Below are 14,001 nucleotides of genomic sequence, written 5' to 3' on the forward strand. Positions count from 1 at the left end.
ATATAATACGTGCCTGTTGTTTGTCCCACTATAATCCATGGACAGTCTGTCAGGATTATTGATTATGCTTATTAAAAATTCAGATATCTGGGCCTCATTTATAGACTTACAGAATGAGAAGATCCAGGAACCAGGAATACAATCCTGTTTTTAAAAAGTAGTTATCACAAATGACTTGCATACCCAAATCTTGACTCAAACAAGAAAATTACTTAGCCTCTGTGATTTTGGTGAACTAATCTGAGCTTCTCAGTGGTTCTTAAATGATGTAGGAAACCCTTAAGACAATCCCTGGCATTCAGTAAGACACAACCTGTTATCCAACTTTACTATTATTATGTTTCTTGTTATGAGCACCCCTACTTAAAATCCTTGAGTCTTCTCTGTTTTGGTGAAAAGGAATAAAATCCATAATGTGACCTTGACCCTACATATCTCTTCACTTACATTTGTACTATCAAGCACTCTCTTACTTTTTTTTTTTTAAGATTTATTTATTTATTTATTTGACAGAAAGAGATCACAAGTAGGCAGAGAGAGAGAGGAGGAAGCAGGCTCCCTGCTGAGCAGAGAGCCCGATGTGGGGCTTGATCCCAGGACCCTGAGATCATGACCTGAGCCAAAGGCAGCGGCTTAACCCACTGAGCCACCCAGGTGCCCCCCACTCTCTTACTTTTTAAGAACTGTCCCCATCAGTTACTTTTCAGTTATTTGAATGTGCCACACTTCCTCCCCATAGGACCTCTGTAAATGCTGTTCTCTTACCTGGAACACTTTCTCTCTATTCTCTGGAAACAGTAGTTCAAATGCTATTTCCTCAAAGTTCCCTGAACATACTTCCTCAAAATAAGTCAAATATCTTTTTTCCCTAAATAAGTCAAATATCTCTAATTATGTAGCCTTCTAAGACTATTGCTATTTACATTTTAAAGCATTTATCATAATGCCAATTTTACACTTATCTGATTATATGAATAGTGTGTGTTATTTACACTTGACTTAAAGGGTAGATACTATGTCTAGTTTTGCAAACCACTGATAAGTAGTAGATGATTAAAAAAATAAGAGACTGAGATGCTTTTTGACTGGTAAGGTTTGTTCTGTTTGTTTGTCCTAAATTAAGGAACCAAATAGACTTACATTATTTTTTTTATTTATATCATCTTTTATTACAATCTATGATTATACTTACATACATTAAACCATTACAAAATTCCTATTTTAAGGCACTCCAGTCTCCCAAATTAAGGTAACTATTGTACTTTGTCCTCTAATTTCAAACATTAATATGAGAAGTAAAACTGCAACTTCATATTAAATTTGAGGCTTAAGTTTGTAGAACAAGTTAAGTACTTCCAGAAATCTCAAGTCAGAAATGAACAGGCTAGAAATTGAACTAATAATCTTACCACAGTTTAATTATCACTTTGTTTATACTTATTACTCATTTACCTCTTTATTTACAAATCTAAACAGAATTAAAACTCTACTTTTGATGGTATAATAGAGATATTAATGGAAGAGACCAATCCACACATATACTATATCCCTGGACATTTATCTTGCTTTAAAATGATAATCTTTTGTGCATTGGGCTTCTTACTGAGCAGTGAATGTTTATCTGTGCACAATCCATTTCTCTTCCTGCTGGGATTTTCTTTAGAGTCACCCATGCCATCACTGAACAATTCTGAATGTGCTTCGTTAGTTTTCTTTGTTCTGCATGGAGTATTCTCAGAGATAACACTTTCAATTTCAGCTCCTGTGGCTTCTCCTAAAGCTGTTAAAATTCCATCACGTTGGTTTACCATAAACTTTGTATCTTCTTCAATGAAGTGCATAGGTGGTTTTAAGCATATCCATGAGGTCCATCAGCACTGAGATCCGCTTGCTTTTCTTTCATCTTGTAGATGATGTGTTGAGTTTTGGCTGTGGCCAGAGTCCTTTTCTAACCATCCCTAAGTCGATTTTAATAAAAAGGCTAACACTCCTGATATCTCGTATCAAAGTATGTTTAGCTTTCTGTTTATTAGTAACTCAGTAAGTTATTAGTAAGATAATCCCCTCTCCTGCGACATATCCTCGAAGGTCTTCATTTACAATTATATCAGAACAACCAAATAAACAGCACAAAATACTGGATTTCTTCCATACAGTATTGAAATACTGTATCCTAGAGCTGATGAGAGCTGCTTGAGTTTCTTTAGTTGCTACCTCTTATTCTGTTGGGTGGCCACTGTCCATTGGTTTTCTCATTGTGATAGTGTCCAGAACAAATTCCTAGGCATGCATTTGGAAGCTCCAGAAATGTTTCTCAGCTTGTCTAAAGCCTCCGCTTAATTTTTAATGAAAATTTAGAGCATGACAGATAAACCTAATTATTCTAATTTCCCATCCCTTAATAAAGTAAGGTAGTATAGCTTTGTGTTAGCAGTGGCCATTTAGAAAACAGCTATTTTATGTATAGAAGACAAGTTTTATTATTTTTAATTTGAAACCTAAATTTGGGGAAGATAAAATAAAAAGACTGTCAGAGGAAAAAGATATAAACATAAGCCACAGGTATCCAGATATAAGTTATAATATTCATTAGGCAAGGAACAGTACACATAATATTTTAAAATACACACACACATGCACATATGCACTCAGCAATAAGTGTCTACAATATTGGGCACTTTTAACTTTTACAAAAATCAATAATAGTTATTAAAGGTAATTTATAAATATGTAAAAAGGTACAAAGAATTAAAAATATATTTATTTTAAAAAGAAACTGTTACTTGGGCACAGAATAACTAGTATTTAACAAAGAGAAAGCTCATATTCTACTTCTTTTTTATTTGCGTATCGTAGATTTAACAATTTGCAGTAAAGGAGTCAAAATCCTTTTTTACCCCTTGTGAATAAATTTATTATATTTAGCCAATTTTGTTAAATTTTAAGCACATTTCATTGCTTCCATCTCTCAGTATTTTCAATTATTATGAATCAGGCACACAAAATTCATTTCATTCATACCCTCTGCACTTACTGTACATCTTCAATGATACTTCATTACTTACTGTTACATTTTTTTTTTCCAAGATTTTATTTATTTATTTACTTGACAGAGAGAGAGAAAGAGAAATCACAAGCAGGCAGAGAGGCAGGCAGAGAGAGAGGGGGAAGCAGGCTCCCTGCTGAGCAGAGAGCCTGATGCGGGACTCCATCCCAGGACCCTGAGATCATGACCTGAGCCGAAGGCAGAGGCTTTAACCCACTGAGCCACCCAGGTGCCCACTGTTCTTGGCAAGCATTTCATGGATCTGACAGCAAAAGCATAAGCAAGAAAAGCAAAACTAAACAAGTGGGACTACATCAAACTGTAAAGATTCTCCATAGAAAAAGAAATAATCAGCAAAATGAAAAGACAACCTGTGTAATGGGAGAAACTATTTGCAAACCACATATCTGATTAGGGTTAATATCTAAACTATATAAAGAATTCTTACAATTATTAGTCTTATACAAAGTAGAATATTATTTATATTGTGGTAAAATTAGGAAAACATAAAGTATTGTTTTAAAAGCTCATATTAGTAGCTCTCATTTTAAAAAAAGCCTACTACTTAACAGAAATATTAAATTAACTTTTGTTAGCACAGATTATAAACCCTTATATTCACAAATCGTATTTTAGAACACTTTAAATTATGTTTATATGTTCATATATATCCTTATCTCTAACAAAGACCAAGACTATTAGCTTAATTCACTGAAGTTTAGAATATTTTTTTTGTGGGGACAGGGGCAGAGAGAGAGAGAGAGACTCTTAGGCAGGCTCCTTGTCCAGCATGAAGCCCAGTATAGGACTCAATCTCACAGCCCTGAATTCATGGTCTGAGCTGAAAATAGAGAGTTGACAACCGATTGAGCCACCCAGGTGACTCTAGAATATTTTCTTTTTTTTACAAAAGAAATGTTTACTATCTAGCCTTTTACAGAGCTGTTTTAGGAAGGGGAAAAAAAAGCTTTATTTAGAAGAGTCAAAATATGTAAAGCATTGAAAGTTAAACAATTAAAAAAATTCCTTATTTTTTATTCTAAATTTGTATAAATCCTAAAAAATGCATCAATTCAAATTTTAGCTCCAACAGATTGTAAGAGACCTTAAATTTGATTCATTGAATGCTTGTTTTATGGAGCATCTCAAATGAACAAATTTGTTCATATCAAAAGTTCCTCTGTCACTACAATTCCAAATTGCCCTTATTGAAATTATGCCAGTTAGAGGGATTTGCATATTAGTTAGGATTGTAACGTGAAACATGAATAAAGCAGATTTTTAGTCTGGAAAGAACACAGATTTTTTAAAAACTCCATGAGAACTGGAATAGTCAGTAAGGACATAGTTGTGAAACCACGTATCTCCAGAACCTGGCCAAAGACTAGTAGCTGAAGAAGCCTCTAGCCCCAGCAGAGGGAATTAAGTCAAATAATTTCAGGAATATAAAGGTGATATTGAGGAATAACCTTATAAGATTTTTGAAAAGGTAAATTTATGTATCATTTGTCCAAAGACTCTAGGGTGACACATTAGTGTCACATGAGATTTTGAAACTGTCAACTTCTAATCCACTTGAGAGGCCAGTTTTCCTGAAGTCTGTCTCCTGTCTTTTGAACTTCAACTTATAAACAGGTGTCAGCAACTTACAGTGAGTGAGCAGACTAATCCAGACCAACATCTTTGTGCAAATAAAGTTTTACTGGAACACAGACTCATGCATTTATTATATTTTGTCTATGGTTGTTTCCATGCTGCAGTACAGATTTGAGTTGCAGCAAAGACTGGCCCATGGAGTCTAAAATATTTACTATCTGGCCTCCCTCAGAAAGACATTTATTGAGCCTTGTTATTGTTAAGAGACAAAGTCTTATAGACAATAGGCAAATAGAGAGGATGGCTGATGGCAAATTATTGCTATGGAAGATCCACATAAATGAAAATGCATACAAATGTATACAAATTTGACCAATGACTTAGAAATCTGTGGGGACTCTTAGGACAGAGATGAAAGCCAAATACTGAGAACTCTGTGAAATAATTGGTGCTCAGATTAAATATAAAACTTCATACTCATGATAGGATAACCCTTGGCAGAAGGAAACTCCCAAGCATCTCACATGGGCACACTACCGTAGGATCAAGCTTCTTGTTAGTATCACTGAGGGACTGCCTAAATCTTGGTGGGTACTCAGCTTGCTAGGCTTCACCAGCCTGAGACCATTAGGAACACTCTACTGTTAGGTTAATTAGCTTGCTATAGCAAAGGAAAATGCAAGCCATGAGGAACCGTGAGGATTCTTAAAATGGGGAGTCAGGAAAGGTTATTTCACAGCATCTTGGATGCTGAAATGAGTCATGGAATGATATTCACAGGTATTGAATGGATTTTGTGAAATAATGAGCCACTGGAAGATGACTGCTCTTACACTTAAATATATGTCTCTATAGAATTTATTGGGGTATGTGGTCTGTGTTTTAGCTCCAAATGAATGTGTCTAAATAAACTGATGTTAAAGGGCTTGGGCTTAGTTTATCTTACATGTCATGCTTGGTACAGTTTATCTGTTCTGTGAGTCCTCACCCAATTTTGGAAATATGGTTTCTTTTTCAGTACAAGAACACGCATTGGAGTAATTAACACCACACTTGAGTTTATAGGAAAAAGATGTAATTGAGGATAGCTGCAGCTTTTATTTGTACTTTTCTTAAATTGGTACAGCTTATTTTATATGTTTTATAAGCTGCCCTTCCTTCCTTGGCCTATGAACAAACGCTGATAAGAGTTGAGTGGAGTTATAAAACACTAAATGCTCCTGCTAAGATCTCTCCCTCTGTCTTCTACTCTGACATATTCAGCACTATCCCACTACTGCTCTGCTTTTAACTCCAGGAGGATTCTCAGTGTTCTTTTTAGCCTCTCACCTCCAGAAGTCCAGGTCTCCCTAGGTGTGTACTATGTTTCAAACTATAGAATGTGAACTTGCAATACTTTTCCACATGATCATTTCTTACAGCCAAAATACTTGTTTTTCTTACAGCTCTTACCATCATCTGACACAATATGCATTTAACTTATTTCTTTTTAAAGTTGGTACCTCTGTGGTGCCTGGGTGGCTCAGTGGGTTAAGCCTCTGCCTTCGGCTCAGGTCATGATCCCGGAGTCCTGGGATGGAGTCCCGAATCGGGCTCTCTGCTCAGTAGGGAGCCTGCTTCCCTCTCTCTCTGCCTGCCTCTCTGCCTATTTGTAATCTGTCAAATAAATAAATAAAATAAAATAAATAAAATCTTAAAGTTGGTACCTCCTGTTTCAGTAGACAGAAGCTAGGGCACATGCCCTCTTCCCAAGTTTTCTGTCTGTTGATTATTTAATCAAACACTAACGTGCATACTGCTGTGTAGGGATTTTACAGATACAATAAAATCTCAAACCAGCTGACCTTAAGATGAAAGAGATTATCCTTCTCTCCAGGTAGAATTTGTCAGCTAAGCCCTTTAAGAAGCAGAGTTTTCTCTGGCTGGTAGAAGAACAGAAAGACAGAGATATTCACATTGAGAGAAGAATCTGATGTGCTATTGCTGCTTTTGGAGATGGAATGGGTCATGTGCAAGGAGCAGCCACCAGGAGCTAAATGTGATCCTTGGCCGATGGTAAAGAAACGAGGACCTCAGTCCTACAAAAACAAGATGAACTCTGCTAACAGTATGAATGATCTTGGAAGTTGAATATTTCCCTGAGAGTACAGATAAGAACATACCTCTGCCAACATCTTGTTTTTCATCCTTGTGAGAACCTAAACAGAGGTCCCAGCCAATACCAGTCAGACTTTTGGCCTGCAGAACCAAAATAATAAATGGGTGATGTTTTCAGCTGTCATGAAAGTAGAGATATTTTTCCCCTTTTTGTTCATTGTTAGATCATTAGGACCTAGAATTGTGCCTGAAGTATAAGAAATCTTTTAGAAATAATTCTAGTTAACCTGCTACAGTAAACACTGTGAATAGTTTGAGACTATTTTAATCCATAGACTCACTCTAGATATTTAGCTGTAAATCCAGTTGAGTAAAGGATTAAGGATTAAATGTTTGACAGGTCCATCTAAAAATCTTATATAATCTCTGGTAAAATTTTAAAAAAATTATAAAAGGCATGAGTGATACACTTACAAGTGTTTATTTATTTTTTGAGATGAATTGATTTCAGACACAGAATACTTGATTTAATGCATGTTTTAGTGCACTTTATGTGACAGAAATTAATTTGCAATAGAAGCAGGGAACCTATCTCTAAGGTAATTAGTCATGGTCAAATCTTAATTATCTCCTTAAATAGGAAAACAGGCTTATCAAGATATCTACTATGGTATTCTTGAGTGGGACACTCTCTTATTTCTTAATAACCCTTTCCACTAAAATAAAATTCTATGGTATAGATTTTAACACATGGACTTTGAAATAATGACATCCATTTTTTTAACCCTTCTAGCCTCTATATTCCTTCCAATCATTCCACAAGTTGCTTTTATCTCTATACATGAGGAAAATGGGCCTCAGAGATATTACATAACTAGCTTAAGATCAGAAAATTGAATTGGTAAACCTAAGATTCCAGCACAGGTGGATGTATTACTGAGGTTCCATGTTTGTCCTATTCTGACACACTGTCAATCAGTGATGTTTGTTTATTAAATTCATCTGTAATTATTATGAATATATGTGAATTTATATCCATGTCTGAATATTTGCACTGTGTTTGTAACAGTTTTATTGAATATTAACAAGATATGATCCTCATTTTCCTAGGCACCAATTTTATCCTGGAAACTTTGTTAGAAGGCCTGAATTGTACGAACTTTTGTCATGAGGGCAATAGTCAAATCTCAAAACAAGTGGAAAAGTGAGTTAACTTTGATCAACAAATGAATAGAACAATCTTGAAGCAACCAGTTATCAATCCATTAACATTTCTTTTACTTATGTCCCTTCAGTGCACATTTGTTGAGAGTACATCATGTCCCTGGCATTGTATTTTGTGCTAAATTCAGCATGACGTCTGTCCTTGGTATTTTGGGAGCTTTGAGGTGATATATTGTCAGAGGGCTGAAGCTGAAAGATGGTAGGTGTTAGCCTTAAGAGGGGCAGTTGAGAGGGAAGAGGAGAGCAAAAATGTGGGAATATTCTAGATGAGAGAAAGTAAATAAAAAGAATGGAAAATTAAGCAGAGTTTGCTTTTTTTTTTTTAAGGAACTAAAAGAAGTACACTGTTGTTGTATGTTAGAGTCCATTATGCGGGAAAGGAGCTCATGGAGGCAGAGATTTAAAAAGGATGTGTGTGCAGTGCCTTCTAAGTCGCATTAATACAGCTGAAATTTATGTGGTGCTGCTGAAGGGAATGCAATGAGTAGGGTTTTTATTTGTTCATTCACTCATTCAACAATATTCATTAAAGGCTTGCTTTGTGTGCTGTGTGCCAGGCGCTGGCTCATGGGTTAGGAGCTAGACTGCAGTGAATTTGTCATTGTCAGGGTCCTTTCCCTCATGGAGCTTATTATCTGGATTGATGGTTTTGAAAGGTCATTCTGCTGCAACATTAATAAACTGTGGCAAGGAAAGACCAGATAGAAGAAGCTGGAATAGGGAGCAAACAAGGATGAGTGCCTGAGCTGAGGATTTAGGATCTAGCAACAAGGAAGTCAGATGGAGGGCAGGTACTGTAAGTCTTTATCACTGTATTTCTAGTCCTTGTCTACTAATTTAACCTTGACTACCATCTTCTTTGCCAGATCATTGATTATAAGCATTCCTGATTTTAGAGTGTGCCTAGCTCTGCTTAACCTACAGTTGGGACTAAATTTGATGGTTTGGGGTATTTTTTCCTGATTTTTAAAATCTACAAATAAGTATTTCCTGAACAATGAATTCCTTAACTTTTTGGACATTTTTCTTTTCAGTATTATAGGGATATAGTCATATTCAGTTAAAGACTGCATAGAATGTTAATGAGTGGTTAGTGAATCTCTCTTTCCCCAAAATATCTATTAATCTACTAAAAAATTTATAAGATGATCACTTCCCAAATTTACAATCTACTTTAGGAACTATTTGTGCATTTATTTTTTTGTACTGTACAATTTATTCTTGTATAGAGAAGTTTGATTTATAATATTTCATTTGTAAATGCTGACACTCGCTCACAGTATTTAAAACAAAATGTTCAAATTATTATTTGAGCTTTCTTCCTTACCCTTGAAAGAGAAAATAAATGAATTTGCTCCTTTTCTGTTTTTCTTAGTTTTTAAAGTTATATTAAGTTGTAAAGTGTCTGCTTTTAAAATTATTTTTTTGGTTTTGAAAAGGGAAATACATTCAATGTATTTAATAATTCTCTAAATATTAAAGTTAGAATATAATTATAATTTGCCAAATAGTTCTTTCTTCCATCACATTCTCGAAACAAAAACATGGGCCCCTTATTCATATTCTCTGTTTTCAGGCCCCATTCTTTTTGAAAAAGTGGTATATGGAGATTTGAAAGGTTCCAACTTTATGTTGATATCTGGCAGAAAGAAATTTCAGAATAAGTTCTATTCTTAAACACCCTGACAATTTTAGCTATGTCTATATATAATTTGTTATTAGTTATGTTATAACTTATTAATGAATTTGATGAAAGTCACAAGGTTGGGTTCATATATATTTGTATTTAACTTTTCTTCTGCTAAGAAAGAAAAGTTTGGCTGTCTGTTCTTCTATCTAAAATGTTATACATTCAAATTGCAGTAGTAATATGTTATAGATGATGTAGAAGAAGTTTGACAGTTTTGGAGAAAAAAGGCAGAATTATTTCTTTAAATTATCATAGTACTTTAAAAGTCTTAACTGTGTAAAATTTAAAGTGTATGACAGAAACATCTGATATTCTTTAGACATCCTAAAGCCACTCCCATTTTCCAGTTTGAGAAACACTTTATGAAAAATTTCAACCTTATTTGCCCAATCCACTTTTTCTAACTTCCTTTTCTTCTTATTCTTAGCAATATAAAACAGTTGCAAAGATGGGAAATTTAGAATAAAAATCCTCAATCAAAACTTCCATTTTGTGCATTTCATTTTATGTCAAATAATCTAATATTTATAAGTCCTTATAGCCTACAATAATTAATGGAAGCTAACAGGTATCCTAAAAGATCAAACTTTTCAAATTACTAATAAAAATAAGCATTTAAAACTATTGCTATTTAAGTAGCGCTCAACAAATTTGGGCTTCTCTACTCTAATTTTCATCTTTAACACCTTGAGAATAAAGTTTGTGAAAGAATCGGAAGATTTACATTGGGAAATTGATGGATACATATAGATAGATACTAACGTGTAGGAAGGAAAAAGTCTTTCCTTCAGGAGAGTAGTTTCAAAAAGAGTGCATTTCACCTGTTCCTCTTGTATTATTTGTATGATAAAATCTCCCTTGTAGAAGGTTTCTATATAATTCAGCAGGCTTTCCTTATAATTAAAAAAAAGATGCATTACAAATGAAACCTATAATTTATGCTTATGGTTTTTGTCATAGTCAAATATTTTCCTATTATTTTGAAGATGTTTAATATTAATTTTCAGTATTAAAATGTCTTATTTTCCTACTCAAAATCTTCTCTGCTTTTATTATTGAAGCGCATTAGGTGAATCGCTGTTCTCCAAAGAAATGAAAAACTATGGATTTAAAATTCTATTCATTTTTTTTTTTTTTGCTTATAAAATTTTAACAGTATCCTTTTGGCTTTATGGACCCAGACTATAAAATTGATGGATAAACAAGAACTTAATTTTACCTTTATTTGTAAAAACTTAACATGGAAGGTTTCATCAGCTATTCAAAGAAAAGTATTCTTCTTCTCCTTATTGCATACTCTCGAACATAGAGGGCGCTGTTACATTAACGAACACCACCATTTCAAGCAGAGATTGTTTATAGCTCCTTTTCATGGCAAGACCATCAGCTCCAATGTGTTTCATGACTGCTATGTATTAATCAATTTGTCTTTCTCTCAGTAAATATCTTTTTCATAATGCTTTAATGAAGTTCTTTCCATAAGCTTTCATCTGAGATAAGTAAAGATGTGAATGTGAATGCATGGATATATTTATAGAAAGCATTTGCTCATATGTTAAATGCCTCATGAAGTTTCCTGACAGCACCACTCTTAATTTTTAACACATATAATAATATATCGAGACAAAAATCAGTCAACATAAGTCACTAGACATTAAATATTAAAAATTATGGAAAGACTGATAATTTGCTTTGACATTCTGGAAAAGCACATATTTTGTCACATTCATGCCAGGAAATGTAGACCAATATATTTAGTCTAAGTGATGCACAATATTTTTGGCAATACATAAAATAGCTCAAGTTAATTGTTATGTTGATCATTCCAAGAAAAAGAAGGTTGTTTAAAACATTGTGATTTTGAAATGCATTGATCTTTAAATTTTTATCTAGCTCTTTGAAAATAGAGGTATCTATCAAAGAACAGGTGGTATACATGTGGATGTTTTCTAAAGTGAGAACATTCACAATATTCTCAATTTGGAATACTATTCACTTCTCTCCTTCAAGCTCTTAAGGTTTTACTCATTCTTACATGCCGACTTGACGTGTTACCACCTGCACTGTAGCTTTTCTATGGCAAAATACTGAGACTGGCCCAACTTCTGGGAATGAGCCTTAGCAGACAGAATATATTATTGAAATATTTAGGCAATATAGTTATTGATTGTCATGTGGCTTTACATATAATAAATGGTAAGCCAAAAACATTGTAAACAGCACACACATCAAGAGATTTAAATGTGTTTTTGTCTTTAGATATTCTAATCCCATTGTCTAGAATCTCTATGCAAAATAATGTTCTGAAAGAGTAGAGATAACTTCATGCAAAAAAAAAAGAAAATATTTTTGCAATTCTGGAATCATCACAAATAATTAAGAATGGTATACTACTCAACATGGTATTATAGAGATAATATACATTATAATATATACTCATATATTAATATATTCTATATAATAATACATACATATATAAAATAATAATATATGTATGTGCATATGTATAGTGGTTAAAGCACAGATTCTGAAGCCTGAAAGTTCTGGTTCAGATTTTAACCCAATCACTCACTAAGGAAAAGGATAATCTCTCTGCCTCAGCTTAACTCATGTAGAAAAAAATGACATTAAAATAGTCATTAAAAACTATTTTCATGGGATTTTTGTAGGAATTAAATGAAATGGTCCCAGGTAGAATGTTTATAAGTGTATGTAGACCATATTAAAAGTTTGCTATTGTTATTTTCATGGCTCTTATATTAAAAGTGGTATTTTGTAACAATATCTTTGAGTTTATCAGCACCTAAGGTTTTAACCTCTTATCTATATGCTCTGCAAAGGAAAGATATTACCCAAAGGAAACTTTAAAAAGATGAATTGATGTGTACATAGTGGCTTTTGAGAAGGAGTGAAACGAAGGTGTGATGACCAATTAAAAATATACTACAGTACTGATATGAGGTCATATTTGAATATTCAGTCACATCTTATCTTTGAGAAATATAGAGACATCAGAAGCACCCATCTATGATCATTTGTTCTTTTTGCGCCCTGTCATACTTTAATTATGATGTCTGTATATCATATCATATAGTGTTCTAATAGTGAGTTTTGTGGTGTTTTATGTGTCTTTTGATGGGAAGAGATACGAATTTATAATTTAGAGATTCTGTGACTACAAAGTTACAGAATTACCTGTCACTGGAAAGGTTACTTTTCATTATGGTTATATATGGGTGTGTGTGTGTGTGTGTGTGTGTGTGTGTGATATGAAATTTCAAATCATTCTGCTTACCTTTTACATCTCCCCCTTTACCTCATGCTACTCAGCCACCTGGTCTCTGTGCTGTCCTTTGAACACTAAGCTTTTCTCATGGTAAGACTTTATCTTTCTTGTACCACATTCCCCAATTTGTCAGAGGACTAGTGTCATTCATTCAGATATGCTTAAATGTCTCCTATCAGAGAGGATTCCAGTAACTGCATCTGTTAAAGTATCATTGCCATCCCACCACTCCTATTTGTTAATTTTTAATATTGCATTTATAATAAACACAAATTTTACATACTCAAATTGTGAATGTCTTCTCTACTATAGTATAGTTCCACTGAAGCATGAGCTTTGTTCATTCTGATGTCACTTGCCCCTAGAATTTAGACTACATGTTAAGTGGCTGAATGATAATGACTGATAACTTTTGTTTAAATTCAGATGAAATTTCTGTACAAAAATGTTGATACTATGTACATTGTAACTAGCTAAACTGGTATCTTCTACAGATAACATCAACCAAATATCCATACTTTAAAAAGTTACAGTACTGTTAATAACATTTTCCAATATTTATAGACCATTTCTAAGGGAGGATTGAGCTGGATATCATCATTGGATTATGGAGCAACTGGGGAGGGTAGATGTAAGCATCAAAGTAAAAATAAAAATTAAAAATTGCTCTAAAAGCTAAATAATGATTTGTTCCTATTTTAAAGAAGATGAGTATACTTAGAAATAAAAGGGAAATAACGTTTTACCTGACCTAAATCTTAATTTATATACTGTTCAAATTATCTAATGGCCAGACATTTCCTGAGTTGAAAGATAATTATATTTTGGATTATGCCACTACAATAAGATTTCTTATTTTGTCTTCCAGTTAAATTGTGTAAGCTGGGCAAACAAACTGGAAAATGCTAATGCCCAAATGGTTACTCCTATATATTCATATTTTATGATCTTTCTTTAGAATAAAGAAAGTAGCAAACATGTAGTATTTTTTCTCTGAAGGAATATGACATAAATAACAAAGCCTTTGAGACTACCTTCTTAGACTAATGAGCCCTTTTGACT

General features: G+C 33.6%; 1 pseudogene; it reads right to left on the reverse strand.

Moving 5' to 3' along the window:
• Positions 1 to 1,541: 1,541 nt before the first annotated feature.
• On the reverse strand, positions 1,542 to 12,874 carry LOC116877553 (annotated as a pseudogene).
• Positions 12,875 to 14,001: the final 1,127 nt, after the last annotated feature.

This window comes from Lontra canadensis, unplaced genomic scaffold (genome assembly GCF_010015895.1).
Source record: "Lontra canadensis isolate GAN:19392208 unplaced genomic scaffold, GSC_riverotter_1.0 scaffold53, whole genome shotgun sequence".
Taxonomy (NCBI): Eukaryota; Metazoa; Chordata; class Mammalia; order Carnivora; family Mustelidae; genus Lontra; species Lontra canadensis.